Source organism: Bos indicus, chromosome 21 (genome assembly GCF_029378745.1).
Source record: "Bos indicus isolate NIAB-ARS_2022 breed Sahiwal x Tharparkar chromosome 21, NIAB-ARS_B.indTharparkar_mat_pri_1.0, whole genome shotgun sequence".
In the NCBI taxonomy this organism is placed as follows: domain Eukaryota; kingdom Metazoa; phylum Chordata; class Mammalia; order Artiodactyla; family Bovidae; genus Bos; species Bos indicus.
The window spans coordinates 30,147,994-30,163,772 of record NC_091780.1 but is presented as its reverse complement, the minus strand read 5'-3'; the positions used below and the strand labels follow the sequence as shown (position 1 = coordinate 30,163,772).

Genomic DNA, 15,779 nt, shown 5'->3' with positions numbered 1-15,779 from the left:
GTTTCCAGCTCTTCCTTTAAAATTTATAACTTGAAAGTCAAAGGCCATATGATATCACTTATACGTGAAATCTAAAATATATGATAAAGTGAGCTTATCTATGAAACAGAAAGAGACACACATAGAAAACAAATCTATGGTTACCAAAGGGGGAGGGGAGGGAGGGACAAATTAGGAGTTTGGGATTAACTGGTACATACTATTATATATAAGATAGATAAACAACAAGGTCCTACCATTCATTCAACATGCTGTAACAAACCATACTGGAAAAGAACATGAAAAAAGATTTAAAACTTAAAATGAAAGTGGGTACCATGTCCACTTGCCAGGCTCACGGCAGGCGACAGCCACGTTTCCTGCAAACATCTGCAGCAGCATCACAGATGAGCCTTCGCTGGGCTCAGTGACTATGCACAAACCCTGGCCGTGTCACAGTAATCCTTTTTGGCCTGTTATTTATTTATTTCTGTCCTTGTGACTCAAACAAAATAGTTTAAGGACTAGCAGGGCCAGTCTGTTACATACAATGTACAGTCCAGGAACCGCCTCCATTCTGTGCAGGGTGAGCTCTGAGCTCGCACCAAAATACTTTTGACCATCGAGGATGCCCTGGAGTCACAGAGGCCCAGCTAACATGTGGCCTGTGTGAGGACCACCCAGCCAGTGTAACACACCCCCGAGCTTTCAAATGAAATTTCCTCTGCAAAGTCCAGCAAAACCTCCAAGGACATGCTCATGGGAAATCTGAAAACGGGGAGGACAATGACCCTTCATCCCCTGTTCATCATCTGGAAACACCTTTTCACAATTTCCCAGAGAACCTGAGCTCTCCTCTACTCTTGGACCCTGGGCCAAGGCCATGCAGATGGGGGAGATGGTCCCTCCATTGCCTCCTCCACGGCCTCTTCTTCTCTGGACCCTGCAGGAAGAGGCTGCTCTAGTGGCCCAGGAACCCACACACCGTGGCACAAAAGGCAACGGAAAACAAAATCAATACTCACAAGCAGTTCCACAGCTGCATCTGCCTGTCTCTCCAGTCCTGACACACGGCCCAAGGGCACTCAGAGTGTCTGATTCCACAGAACACAGAGGGCCCCCCAAAGGTTAAGGACTCATAGAGGATTTTTAAATAAATAACAAATATTAAATTCCAAATTTAACCCTCCCAACCTTGCACAAAAGGTAAGAGCTAGTACCAGGTAGACAGGTGGGCCCCATGGAACGAGGCCTAAGGCAAGGCCTGCCCTGCTCCATGGGCACTTATATACATCCTGCAGGCGTGGTTGGGCTCTGCTCACCGTCTAGGGCACCACCCATGGCTTCACTGTCCCTGTGAGCCAGGGGTGAGGCCATCACTTACAGAGCAGCACAGAGGGGAGCCAGGAGACACCGCTTCCCCGCAGCAAGCCAGGCATCCATTCTCCCCTCTGCAGCTGGCAGGAGGCTGCTCCTCCTTGCTGGGCTCCTGAGAGGTACCACAAATACGATGGCTCCTTGCCATCCAAACACCTGCCTATTTCCATCACACTACTTGTTTTACAATGATAATCGTACGAAGCAGGATCCTTGATGTGTTGACCTTCCCCAGGGTGAATGGTCCTAGGCATGCCCTCACCTGCCCTGGATGGCACACCCCTGCACCCTGACATCTACACACACCTTGTGCCGCCCTGAGCCTTGCTCTCAGGGCAGGTGAATAAAAGAGGCCGCCAAGTGGCACGAGGCCTAGAGTTCTGTCCCGTTTTTCTCCAGTGCTTGGCCCCAGCTTTCCCAACAGGCAGGTGGACCTGTGTGCCCCCAGGACATCAGCCAGCTTCTCGATCCTCTATCCTCGTGAAGCTGGCCACACACTGGTTCTTACCACACAACGTACCCTGGGGGTCAGGGGAGCCAGTTGAGCAGGAGAATCAGCCTGGCATCTTTTATAAATCCTGAGACCTCAGGCAAACACCCACTGTAAGGGATGGGGCCCGCCTGAAGGTCCTCGACTACCCAGTGCTCTCCCCACCAGGTTCCTTCGAGTATCTCCAGAGACACTTCCTCCCTTACTGCACCTCCTTTCTCTCCACACTGATGTGCCAGGACCCCAGGCTCTAACTTGGTCCTACACACAGTGAAGAAGGGCCTGTGGGGGAGGAGAGGCCAGCACTCTGCCTATAGCAAACAGAGGCCAGCAGACCCTTGGGGCACACTGGTGGCTCTCCCCCGGAGGAGGAGGGAGGGAGGGAGGGAGGGAGGGAGGAGGAAGATGAAGTGAGAGGGGGAGGGGAGGAAGGGGAAGAGATGAAAGAAGGGGAGGAGAAGGGGTGGAGGGAGGGACAGGAGCCCAGGGTCTCCAGCAAACAGCTGCGCCCACAGTCCTGGGGGTGGTGGGGGTGGTGGGGGTGGGGAGGGTGGGGAGGCAGCTGTCAGCCGCCCAGCCCTGGGAACGTGGGATCCAGGCTGCTTCCTCCTGCTCCTCTCTGCTGATGCTGGTTCTACCCCCTGCAGGACTGGGTCTCCAGCCTCCTGCCCCTACAGCCTGCTCGTCTGGTCCACTCTCCCAGAGGCCCATCCACTGCTGGTTGCTGTCCCCCCAGTCTCTCTCGACCTCCTGCCTCCTGGGTCTCTCCTGTCATTCCCAGGGGCCTGACTTCTTCCACATTCCCCAATTCAAATGCCCAAGAATCCCAAGTTCTGGAATCTGAGCCACACAACCTCTCCTGGTGCTGAGTTCCTTCTGCTGTTCCAAGGGCGGCTACTGTTCTATCTACCGCCCCAGACGTCCTTTTGCTGGCTTGTAGAGGAAGGATGTGGAATCTAAACTCCTTGGGTACACTGTTGCTAAGCTCAGAAAGCTGGAATGATGGTGTGTGACAGAGACCAGAGTAAAATTACCTCGGGGGCCCCTGATCAGGACTGAAAGGAAGGCTCCGGCAGTGGCCTCAGGAGTAAGAACAGGCTCTCCCATGTGTGGTGACCGACATGCTGCACTAGATGACCCATTGTCTGACCTGGAGCACGTGCCGGGCAGGGCTGCCTGCCTAGCCCTCCGGAGCCCACAGTCCATGATCATTCACTGACTATAGCATGTTCAGCCCACTCAGTGCCATGTGGCCGTGGGGACCTCAGTTTAAGGCTATTCAGTAATGTGGGAAAAGCTCAAGAAATAATGCCAGCTGAAGAGGAAAACAAAACCAGAGGAAACATTCTTTGCACATGATTACTTCTTTTCCACTGAGTATTTTTCCCAAAGGCTATTGTTTACTTTTAGGAGGAAGAAAATGTTTAGACAAAATATCTGCTGAATGAATGAGATGACACAAAGTCAAGGGCAGCATAATTTTGCAAAAAATTAAATGCCAAGACAGTTAATAAAATGTCCCACCACTCCTGGACACCACAGAGTCCTCCCTGCCCTTCCCCTAAACTATGATGAGGAAGACGGATGCCCAGTAGGTCTGCCATCCCTTTGGGTGGACTGGGTTGCACTGAATAAGCCCTGTGTGTCAGGGCAGCAGCAGTGGTCAGACTGCAGAGGAAGTTCAAGATGTAATTAATAGGAACACCTGGGGATATTTTATATAAAAGCACAACTGATTCAAACCTTCCAGGATCAAATACAGTCACCCCTCAGTATCCATGGGAGGTTGGTTCCAGGACCCCTGAGGACACCAAGATCCACAGATGCTCAAGTCCCTTATGTAAAATGGTATCATATTTGCATATACCTCACTGTATATCCTTCCTTACACTTTAAATCACCCTTTGATTACTTATAATGCTTATTACAATGTAAATGCTATGTAAATACCTGTCAAAGTACAGTTAATTCAAGTTTTGCTTTCTGGAACTTTATGGAATAGTTCTTAGAACATCATTGATTGTGGTGGATTGAACACATGCATGCAGGACCCATGGACACAGAGGGCCGGCTGCAGAGGTGATTGAAGCCTTTTACTCCTGAGACAATGCTGCCTGGTTCCCTACGCGCAGGAGAACAGTGTCCAGAGCAGGACAGCAGTGCACACTAGCACACCACAGAGCAGACAATGGAAATGAATGAAGGGCATGGGAACACATCAGAGCACGACAGGAGCTCTCCTCCACTGAGTACAACTAACCATGGTCCCACCCTTTACAACCGGAAGAAGGCGGCTCTTTGTGAAGACCCAGGCCACAGTGATGTGGTATGAGTACTACACTCCCGGGAAGCAACAAAGTTACCTCAGGCCACCAAATCTGTATGTACTGTGTGTGCACAGATTCAGAGGGCAGGTGGGTATTGCAAGGCTCTACAGGGGGCACAGGGCACTAAGGGTACGAGGACTTGCAACACAGTTAAGTGTTCCCTTCTTTTGGAAATCTAAAGAGCTTTTCCAATGTCATGGCCTGGTCGCCATAAGAAGGTATCCCATGGGTGAGGTGCACCAACACAAAGAATTGCAGCCCAGCCTTCGTGCTCCTGGGAGAGCACACACCCTGGGACGCAGAGCAGGGCTCCCAGGTGCCATGAGTGGGGAAATCATAAAGGTGTCATGGGAGACACAGGGGTTGGTGCTGGAAGGGCTCTGCATCCAGGGAAGGGCGGGGGAGCCAGCAGCCAAGATGTGGCAAGAGATCCATGAACCGTGGTGTGTCCGGGGCGAGGGGGCGGGCTGCACCAGTCCGCTTAGAGGGAGTGCCTAAGCTTGAACTTTCAAGTAGTGGTTCCCTAGCTACAGCCAACACTCTAAAATGCTTTGTGCTCTTCTTTTCTTCAAGTTTTCTACAGCTGAAACCTCAGACAGCTACGTAACAGGCTCAAGAATATTCCAGCAGAGAGTGTACGGACTGCCCTCCTCCCTTCCCTGCACCGACTTGGCACTCATTCCTGGGGTATCTTGTGCTCTTCTATATCCATTGCTTTGCATTTAAACTTGTTGATACGATAAAAAGAACCAAGCAAGACTCTGGAAATTGCAGTATGCTTAGCTGGGAAGGGCCTGCCAGTCCTTTGTCTCTTTACAGCCAACAGAGCCTCCTACCACCACAGGGCACTGTCAGGAAACGACTCATCAAGGCATTCCCAGGCCTTGGCACACAGACATACATACTCACCACCGCCCTGTCGGTTAGTAGCTCTACTCCCCAAGTTGGTGCCAACTTCAGAGTCAGCCACCCTTTCAACAGGCGCACAGGATCTGTGTCTTGTGGCCAGTCCAGTCCTGACCTCCCACTGACTGCATCCTTGCCACAGACATAGCACTGCCACAGCTACTGGAGTGGCTGCATGACAAAGAGCGGAAGGGCAAAGTCTCAGCGGGTGCTCACCTCAGACAGCCACCATTTCCAAAACCACCAACCCAGGGAGCTGACACGCAAGGTGACCCTGGGCTCACAGCCCCCCGTGGATCTAACAGAAGCAAATACGATCTCACTGGCCAGATGCACCCACCCTGGCACCAAGCAACGACAGAGCTATAATCAAGTGAGGAGACACAAGTAGAAGTGATTCCCCAAGAACAGGGCCAGCAGGCCCAGCAAACAGTAACACCAGACAAAAACTCCCAGCTCACCACCATCAAGAAGTTCAGATAACAAATCATTACTCAGAGACCATAACATACAGTTTTAATTGACAGATGCAAGTACTTCTTAAAGTGATCAAAACCTAAGTAAATAATACGATACCTCTTAAAAAGACAAGAATATGAGAAGTTAAGAAAATTTATGGAAATGAATAACACAATCACAGAAACTTAAAACCAAGTGACTGTTCTTTACAGTAGATTTGATGTGGATCGGGTAGAGGGCAGATGAGCCAGGTGGAAGGCAACACCGAGGAAAGTGTCCAGAATGCACTGCAGGGGCTAAATGAAGGCATACCACAAGAGAACTGCTGGAAAATCAGGATACCAGAACAAACATGCATGCTCAGTCGCTCAGCCATGTCTGACTTTTTTATGACCTGCATGTAGCCTGCCATGCTCCTCCGTCCGTGGAATTTCCCAGGCAAGAATACTGGAGTGGGTTGCCATTTCCTACTCCAGGGGATCTTCCCAATGCAGATCCTTGTCTCCTGCATCTCCGGCACTGGCAGGTGGATTCATTAGCACTGTGCCACGTGGGAAGACCACAGACTAATAAATGACAAACTGGGAGAGGAAGGAAGAGAGGGAAGTGGTAACAGGCAATCTTTGAAAAGCTAAAAGCTGATGTCACAGAACTGATCCCAGCATGAATCATGCCCGGGGGAGGCCCAGAGGAGCGGGCAGGAGGAAGTTCATTCTCTGAACATCCCAGGTGTCCAAAGAAGCTTCAGGAAGGCTACAAGGCTACGTTCTCTGAGTCGCACACTCTGGTTGTACAGGGAACCCAAGGACGTGGTCTTTCTCAAAAACTAGGTACATTCTGTCCTGCCACCACATTGGCAACAGCACAGTGATCATTTCACCTGATTCTCAGGTGCTGCTGACCATCTGTCTAGAGGGGTGCAAGGCTTGACCCAGCAGGCCTCTCTGAGGCCGTGGCCCACCAGTCACTCATCCCCATGACTACAACCCTATGGACCCTACAAAATGAAAGGCAGGCAAAAAAAAAAATTAGAGATTCTAGTTTACAATCTTTTTACTTATCAGTTTATCATCTTTACTGCACAGTGGATTTCTCTCCCAGTAACTGAAGAGACAGTGGGGGCACTCCCCTCCTTGTACACTGACTGGCTGGCAAACTAGTCTGTCACCCCAGGGATGCCACACTAGAGGGGCTGTGTGTGCACAGGACAGCCCAGAGGGGGTCTGGCTGGAGCAAAATCCTCATGATTTCTCATTCCTCAGAATTTAGGGCTTCCTACCTCTAAGTCGCCCTGGGTTTTGAATGAGAGAGAAACACTGCATAACTGAAGGTTGCTAACATATAACTATCTAAAATTCAACATTTAAAACTAATGAATCTTAGATCACTACAAGGAAGCTGTTCCGAACATATCTGGGGCCAACAGATCTGCACACACAAAGAGCTTGGAAAAGAACGAAAGAAGTTCATAAGCTTCAACTCAACCCAGCAAAGTAAGCACACACTTCCTGGGTGTCAAGGACCAGGTCCAGCCTTTGTGAAGGCAGCCTGCGCTTCGTAAGACAGACAAATGGCATCTCCAGGCACTCCAACCTGGCTTAACGGCCAAATGAGGCTGAACCATGACACCTGCCTCACAGGATGGCTGTGAGATTTAAACCAGATAGTGTCAGAAAAACACACAGCAATCACTGGAGGCTATCCTACTGCTTAGGGATTACAGCATTAATTTAATATTCATTAGTGATTAAAGCAGCAAGTGTTCATTCAGGCCTTATTGATTAACATACAAAAAGCCACACAGATTTTGGAGACACAGGAAGTGAGTTCAAGGCTGCTGGGGCATGGCAGGGGCAGGATCTGGCCTCAGAGGTAGGGAAGCCTTGGGCCAGAGGTCCGGTGTGGCACGTATCTGCCACCTTCTCCCAGGCTGCTAGCATGGGAGGTCAAATCTTTTATACAACAGCTCGTCTAATCTAATGGAAGGGCTCTTACACAAAAAGCATTCTGGAGTAAAACAAAAAATCTTCTTGGAAAAGGAATCCCAAAGCCACAAATGCTCAACAATGTCCAGACCCCAAGAGAAACGGTGACCCATTTCTCTCTCTCAAAGCACAAGGAGCTCCCCAAAGATGGTGAGTAAAATCCCTCAGCATCTACACCTGCACCCACCAGAAAGCAGTTTCCATTGAATGGTTTACTCCTCCACACTTTCTCTGAAAGCCCTCAAAACAATGAAAAGGGAGACAGAGAATTAGAAAGAGAAATATATTCCACTTTTGACAAATCAAGAAAACAGACACGAGCAGAGTACACAAATCCCTGGGTGGACCAGACCAATGGCATCAGGAAGAGACACAGCAAGCCAGTGCCCCACTCCTGACCCCTGGGGAGATAAAGACCGTGCCACGGCAGCTTGCAAAGGATCATGTGGACATGTGCGCAGAACCACTGAGTAGACCGTGGCCTGTGGATTTGGCCTCGTATAGAGGCAGAGGCAGGTAGCAAACACATGACACTGAGGCCTGCCAGGAGCAACACCCAATTTATTCATGAGGAACTGGGGAACACAGCTCCTAACTGGGTAAAAGAAATACAACTTGAAGAGTGTACTCTTGCATTCCAGACTATAAACTTGAAATGAAGTGCAACCCTACCCCATTCTTCAAAAATGCACTGACTAAAGTCACAAAGTAACCAACTTGGGAATCAGGCTTAGAAATGGGGTGGAGGTGGCGGGTAAGCACCTGTAGGCCCAGAGGAAAGCCTCCTAAGGAAAGAGGTAAAGAACTTTTTTAGTAACATACTCCCCTACAGTCTCGGTGAGTTTCCTGTTACTGCTGAAACAAATCACAACAAATCTACAAATCTGGTGACTTAAAACAGAGCAACATATCCTCCTACAGTTCTAGAGATCAGGTGTCTGAAATGGGTCTTGCTGGGCTAAAGCCAAGGTATTGCAGGACAGTGTTCCTTCTGGAGGCTCCAGGGGAGAAGGTACCCTACCTTGCACAGTGTCCAGGGGCTGCTCCCATTCCTTGGCTGGTGTTCGCCTTCCAGAAACTGCGTCCCTGACCTCTGAGTCCATCTTCAGGTCTGCTCTGACTTTGTTCCTCCTGGCTCTTTTGGGGTTACTCAGGCCCACCTGGAAAAATCAGGCCAATCTCCCCAACTCAAGATTCTTAATTTAATTACATCTGCAAAGTCTCCTTTTCCAAATAACTGAACATATTCCCAGCTTCTGGAGGTTGGGACATGAACGTCATTGGGGGGTCATGACTCCAGCCACTGTAGGAAGCCCCATTTTCCTTGCTGTATCCAGTCTGGAGGCCACATACATGCATTGGATCATGGCCTCCTGTGGCCAACAACATCAGGACTGGTCTTTCTTGTGCTGACGCCTCTCTGGTCCTCCATCTTCCCCTTTCACGTACCCTCTGACTACACTGGGCCCACTTAAGATAACCCAGGATAATCCCACTACTTTGAAGTCAGACAGTAGCAACCTTAACTCCATATTCAATTTTACTTTTCCAATTCCAATTCTCCCAATATATTCACAGATTCTGGAGATTGGGATATTGATATCTTTGAGGGGCCTTTATCCTGCCGACTGTACTCTCCTTAAAAGATTTTTAAAAATCAAAGAAGAAATTATTAACCAACAGAAAGACAAGAGCTTGGGAAAGAAATGGAGAAAAAGAAAATAAATGGGGTAGGAATGATGAGCACATTAGAAGCCATTAAAAAATAGAATAAACACAACCAACCAACCAAAGACACAAGCAAATGAAATGGCAAAGTATGTGAAATACTGAGTTTCTCAAAGAGATGACATATATAAGACACAGAAGAAACAGTGACTTATCTCTGTCAGATGATGGGATATACTGTGCGCAGCTTTTAAAAAAAGTGATACAGAAAGATGAACATACAGAAATAGCCTGGAGAAGTTAATGAATCAAAAGAATGATATGAACATCCAGGCAGAAGACAGGCTGAGCTCAAATACCTGAACAATAATCCTCAATGCTAAACGACGGAAATATTTCTATGAAGTTTTAAAGGGAAGGTGGGACACGAGAGTTTTATACTCATGCAGGAGATATTTTGGAGCTCGAAAAAATTCTCCACTGAGGGTCATGAGCCATTTAAGAAGAGAGTGGGGATCACAATCCACAAACTCTACAATGAACTCCAACTGAAAGAGGAATTGAAAGAAAGGCCCTGACAATTCCTCTAGAATTACTAATAAAGGACCAGTACTGTGTGATCCTGGAATCCATCTAAACACAGCACAAAGACCAGGTAACTGGAAGCTGAGGTTACCCATGAGAGGGCAAACAGTATGTGTCTAGACCGTGGACGGAATGGAAACATAAATAACGAGACAGGAGGCACGGGAGGGTGAGGAGAGAAGCGGGGCACACACTTCAGTCAGCTTTCAGAGCAGAACTAAGCTGATACCACTCATGGCAGCTGGCAAACACATTTCAGAGTTTCCCCCTAACTTTACAGGGGCTGAATGGAAACTACAGCTTCTCCCTAATTAATTCTTCTTTCTGAGTACCCGCCTAACCCACATGGCAGGGCGTGGATAGAGGGGCACTCCTTCCTGCTCAAGGGCCAGCCCAGGTACCTCGCTGGGTTGTTGTGAGGACCACAGAGGCTGGTGGACAGGTGCTGGTGTCAAGATCAGAGAGAGATCACCCCGGAAACAGAAGGGAGAAGCCCTGTGATGGGCCGGCCGCTGCATACTCTGGGACTATGCACTTACTACAGGCTGGCCCACCAGCCCAGGAAGGGACATGCTGGGAACTCCAAGATAGAAGACACTGAGCTTAAATTCAGCAAATCTGTCATTATTAAATTAAATTTAGATGAGTACATTTTATATAGACCAAAAGACTAAAAATGTAATAATCTCCAACATGATTAAGTGAGAAAAAGGGAAACCAGAGGAAAATGGACACTGTATGCTCCCATGTGTTTAAATATGAAAAAAAAAAATACATACTTGAGCATCCACAGAATTTTTTCAGAAAGATACCCAGGAGCAATTAACAGTGCCTGTTGAGAGAGGGATTGGGCCTGGCATAAGAAAGTGACTCACATTTTACTACATACTCTTGTTTTGTTTGAATTCTGTTAGCCTGTGTAAATAATGGCCTTCTCATTTTTCAACCAAATTGAATGAGCAAAGGAGAAAGGGTAAAAACTAGTATGCTTTCTATTTCCATGGAGTAATACTTGTTCTCCCACCTTTCTGTAGGGCTGGGGACAGGATGTGGCAAGATCTGTATTAGTTTTGTTTTCTAGATTTCAGTATTTTGTATGGATGCGTTTTACAGTTTCTCCAAAACAAATGGTTTATGCTAAAAACACCAAGAGCCAAGTGCAGTAAAATAGGTTTCCCCGGATGTCAACTAAATTATTAATAATCCATTGAAAAATGAATGTCGATGATGCACACTGGACAAAGGTTTGAAGGATCCTCCAGTTTGTTGCCTGAAAAGGAAAATGCAAAGTGAATTCCTATGAAGGTCCAAAGGGTCTAGACCGCCCTATCCTACTCCAGGTTGTTCTGTGTCCTGGAGCATTCCACCAACTCAGGAAGACGGTACTTGTGGGACTCACTCTGGGGCTCCCAGAGGGTCGCTTCTCCCTTCTGTTTCCGGGGTGATCTCTCTCTGATCTTGACACAAGCACCTGTCCACCAGCCTCTGTGGTCCTCACAAAAACCCAGCAAGGTACCTGGGCATCCCCTTTTTCCAGATGTGGAAATGGGAACTCAGAGTAATGAGACCCCTCCCCAAGGTCACCAGGGCCCCCAGCGATGGGATAGGTCTCTTCCCAACTCTGCTGGAAGGGAACAAATGCCTAGGACTCCATCCTGAATAGAGAGGAGCTTGGAGAGAAGCTGCAGAGAGCTGACGGATACCCCTGGGTCTGCTGTCACCTGCCAGGATGCGGAGGCTAGGAGACAACCTGTGCCAGCCAGGGACTCACAGTAGGAGACAGCACCATGGAAATGGAACCCAGTGTGCCTGACCCCAAAGCACAGCCTCTCCTACATCCCTGCCCACAGGGGACCCAGGGATGGCAGTGTCCCACCCCCACTGGCCTGGACACTCAGAGGCTCTGAGTGTCACTTGGGTACCCACAACCTCTGCAGTCACTTGGGTACCCACAACCTCCTCTGTGGACTCTCTGAAAAGCAGAGTATGTTGGGGACAGAGGACCCCATGGGAGTGGCTGGACAGAGCAAGTATAGAACCATAGGGTGGTCCAAGCAGGGATCTGATCTGGATCCACTCCACTCAGTGCCCTGAGCATGGGGGTCCATCCAGCAGACACTCACCGGCTAGCCAGAGTCAAGTACTCAGAAACATGCAGGGAACTGGGGCAAACACAACTCCTGGGGAGGATGTGGCACAGCACCAGGGAATGGGCATGCAGCCTCATGCCTGCTGGGTCCCACAGAAAAGTCCCACAGCCTGACCGCAGCTGAGCTCTGCCTGCGTGCAGCCTTGGGTCTAGCTCTAGCCTGCTGGGCCTGCAGCAGATGCCTGGGGGCCATTCTCCTCTGTGAATCACTAGGAGCCACCTAACACCTTCACGCAAAATTTTACGTGTCTCCAAATGACTTAGGCTATTTCTACATTTCAGGTTTTTATTTCTGCTTCTGAAAAGTAACAATAATAACAATGTTAAAAAAAAAAAAAAAAAAAACCCTCAAAACAGTTTCTTACATTTGTGTAAGTGCATTAAGTGTTAGTCGCTCAGTTGTGTCCGACTCTTTTTAACACCATGGACTGTAGCCCACCAGGCTCTTCTGTCCATGGAACTTTCCAGTCAAGAAGTGAGTTGCCATTCCCTTATCCAAGGGACCTTCCCAACCCAGGGACTGAACTTAGATCTCCTGTATTGCAGGCAGATTCTTTACTGTATGAGCCACAGTCTTAAACAATTTATAAAGTACACTCTCATGTCTAGATGAAGAAACCCAACCTGGACTTGTGAAGAGCTCTGCCTCTCTTGAAAATGTGCTTGGGCCCCAGAGGCCCCCACCCCACCCGTCTACCATGGAGGAAGCATGGCTCCCGCCTGGCTGAGCTCCGCTGACAGGATGCCTCAGGTATGACCTCCCCTCCAGCCTGACAGCTGCCCAGTGATCACGCAGTGCCCTGTTTTCCCTTGTGTCACGCATGCTCAGCCCAGGCCAGCACCCAGGACCCTTAGAGGAAGTCTGCTGTTGGCACATCCAGATGTCTATGTCGAAGGTGCTTTCTCATGCCTTTGCCCACTGGTCCACAGATGCCACCAGGAACCCAGGACAAAACGTCACTGCCCATCTCTTGGGCAACACAAGGAACTGGTGGGAGGAACACAAGGAACCCAATCCTCCCTGCTGCAGGCTTGGCAGCTCTATGCATTTAGACAGGTTGTTTCATCACGACGGGGAGTGGATGGCCAATACCCTCTCCTGATTGGAAAATGTCTCTGCTTCTCCTCCTCTCTGTTAGGGTTAGTTTAAGGGAAGAATGTACATTTGGGGGCTGGGGGGGGAGGGGTCTGGTCTCCAGATTGCTCCAAGTGAAAGGGAAGTCAAAGTAGCTCAGTCATGTCCAATTCTTTGTGACCCCATGGATTGTAGCCTGCCAGGCTCCTTTGTCCATGGAATTCTACAGGCCAGAATACTGGAGTGGATAGCTGTTCCCTTCTCCAGGGGATCTTCCCGACCCAGGGATTGAACCCAGGTCTCCAGCATTGTAGGTGGCTTCTTTACCGTGTGAGCCACCAGACATACTCTCAAACACTAGACTTTCTAGTGCCCTGGGCATCATCTTACTGCAGGGGTTACTACTTGATCACAAGCCTGTTCTCAGCAATGCCCATCCTTAGGGCCCCACACCTGGCCTCACTCAGGGTGTGGGAAGGGAGGGGAGGGACCATCAACCTTCCAGCCTCATTAAGGGCTGTTTCACACTAAGGCTACAGTGTTGAATCATGAACCTCCACTTTATCATCATGAGTACAGTGGTTCCTTTCTGGACAACTTTTGCAGGCAAGAGAACACCAAGAGAGGATAGTGACAGAGAAGTCTTATCAATTACTTAAAAGAAAAAAAAAATCCTAGCATACTTTATCCAGAAAGCATCATTTTCCCACTCAATATCATGGGGACAGACTTGTCCATTATGGTGTCATAGTTCTGTTACGGGAAGTTGGGTAGATCTTATCCTCTTGGCAAACTGAAATAAAAGGGAGGTGGGTAGTAAGGAATCTTGCTCAGGGGCGAGGTTTGGGGGCACCAGCAGCCCCCTGGAGGCTCTCCAGAGCAGGGAGACAAGCCTAGGAGAGAGGTATGGCAAGGAGCAAGAGGGCAGTGCTGCTCAGGGGGCCAGAGAGGGCAGAACATTTGTCAGTATGTGGAGGGAGTCCCAGAGGAAGTACTAAGTTTGGGGTCCCACCCACTCCCCAGGCTGAGCCACATGGATGATGCGGACTGCTGCTTTAAGGCCCTCCGCACCCCAGACAGGTAAAAGGAGGTGGGGAGGAGGATTTTTCAAAATCTGGAGTGCAAACTAACACAATATTGTAAGGCAATTATATTCCAATTTTAAAAGAAATCAGGAATGCAGTTATTTTCCTTATCAAATAGATGTAGCTAATATTCCCTGAGACCGCATACAGTGTCTGTGACACATATATGGAAAAGACAGAACTATACCTCCCCAGAGAATGGCACTCTGCAGTGTGCCACAGCATGGTGAGTCGGTAAATAACTTGCTGTTTGTTTTTTCTTTGCTCACTGCCAAACTGGGGAGCTCAAGTTGGAAAATGTGTCAAATTTGACATGAGCCTCATTCTCAACCCTAACACTTTTGAACTCATGGGAGCTAAACAATTCTAGAAAGAATAATTAAATTTCTAAGTTTAATTCCCACAGGACTAGTGAATGCATTTCATAAACACGCATGGAGAGCCTGTTCTGAACAGGCTGGGGCACAGCCTTCTCCTTGGAGCCTCACAGTCAGAAGGAGGGATGCTGACCACACAGCCCATTTCTAACTACAAATCCTTCTTCAAATGCTCTGTATTCTCCTCAGCAAGAGAAACGGATACAAACATTCTCAAAAGACGCCTAATTTTCCCTAGCTGTTCTCTCGCAGCAGTGAGTGGGCCTTTCTTTCCCCTGATTAGTCAGCACTAGGAGAGAAGAAGGGGCTTACTGGGCACAGAATATGGACTTGAATAAGGTATCAGAGGTCAAACAGCTACCTGTCTCCACCTCACCTGTGAAACAGAGGACTAGAGAGATGCCCAAGGTGGGGGCCTGGTCCAGAGGCTGGGAGTCTCCCCAGCAGGCCCCGCCTTGACCTGCAGGGCCCACACACAGACTCTCCTCCATGGCCACGTTTCCCACCTGGTCCTCCAGTCACCCCACAGCCTACTACAGGCAGACCTCCTTTCAGGGCTTCGCTTGACTGCACTTCATAGATACTGCATTTTTGTTTTTAACAAACTAAAGGTTTATGGCAACCCTGTATTGTCAAATGGTAGCTTGCATTTTTTTAGCCATAGAGTATTTTTAAACTAAGGGGTGTACATATAGAGAGATATATTTAGACATAATGCTATTGTACACTTAATAGATGATAGGACGGTGGTGTAAATGTAACTTTTATATGCACTGGGAACCAAAAGACTTCATGTGTTTTGCTTTACTGTGGTGTTTGCAACCTCCACAGTATCTCCTAATTTAAATGCAGCAGCACAGAGTCTTCTAACAAACCTCTAACTTGAAGCAGTGGAATTTCTTGCCTGTATCACCCCTCCCAAAACCCAGAAGCCTTACGTACCCTATGTGACAAAGTCTTTCTGAACACAAGGCTCTCCAGACTATTCATGGGATAAGTGGAGTTGGGTGGAAGAAACCTTAGGAAATGCTGTCAGTCATGGGCAGTGTGGGCAGATGACCCAGGGGAGAAGGAGGTTGCCCACACATGCCAGGCCTGACAAGCCAGAGTCTGCCGGCCACTTTGAACCAGGGGGCCCTGAGGGCCTAGTTCACAGTCGGCACCTCAGACCAGACAGATTTTACAAACGAAATAATCAAGAGACGTGGACATGAAGTGCAACCCATTCCTACAAGTCCAGGCCACAGGCTCCCAAGAGATCCAGTGTGGCCTTTCAATTCGCCTACCAATAATTATGCAGCTACAGTGCCAAGCGAA

At 48.8% G+C, this 15,779-nt stretch overlaps 1 protein-coding gene across 2 annotated transcripts in view; it reads right to left on the bottom strand.

Moving 5' to 3' along the window:
* OTUD7A (OTU deubiquitinase 7A) overlaps nt 1–15,779 on the bottom strand; it is a 388,133-nt gene that overhangs the window by 365,153 nt on the left and 7,201 nt on the right. Inside the window, exon 1 of one of the 2 annotated variants that reach the window (XM_070775294.1) lies at nt 317–1,162. The exons of the other annotated variant lie outside the window; for it this stretch is intronic. The gene's annotated coding sequence lies outside the window, so the exon portion shown is untranslated. Of the gene's footprint in view, nt 1–316; nt 1,163–15,779 lie in introns of those variants that run through there. 2 annotated transcript variants of the gene reach the window in all.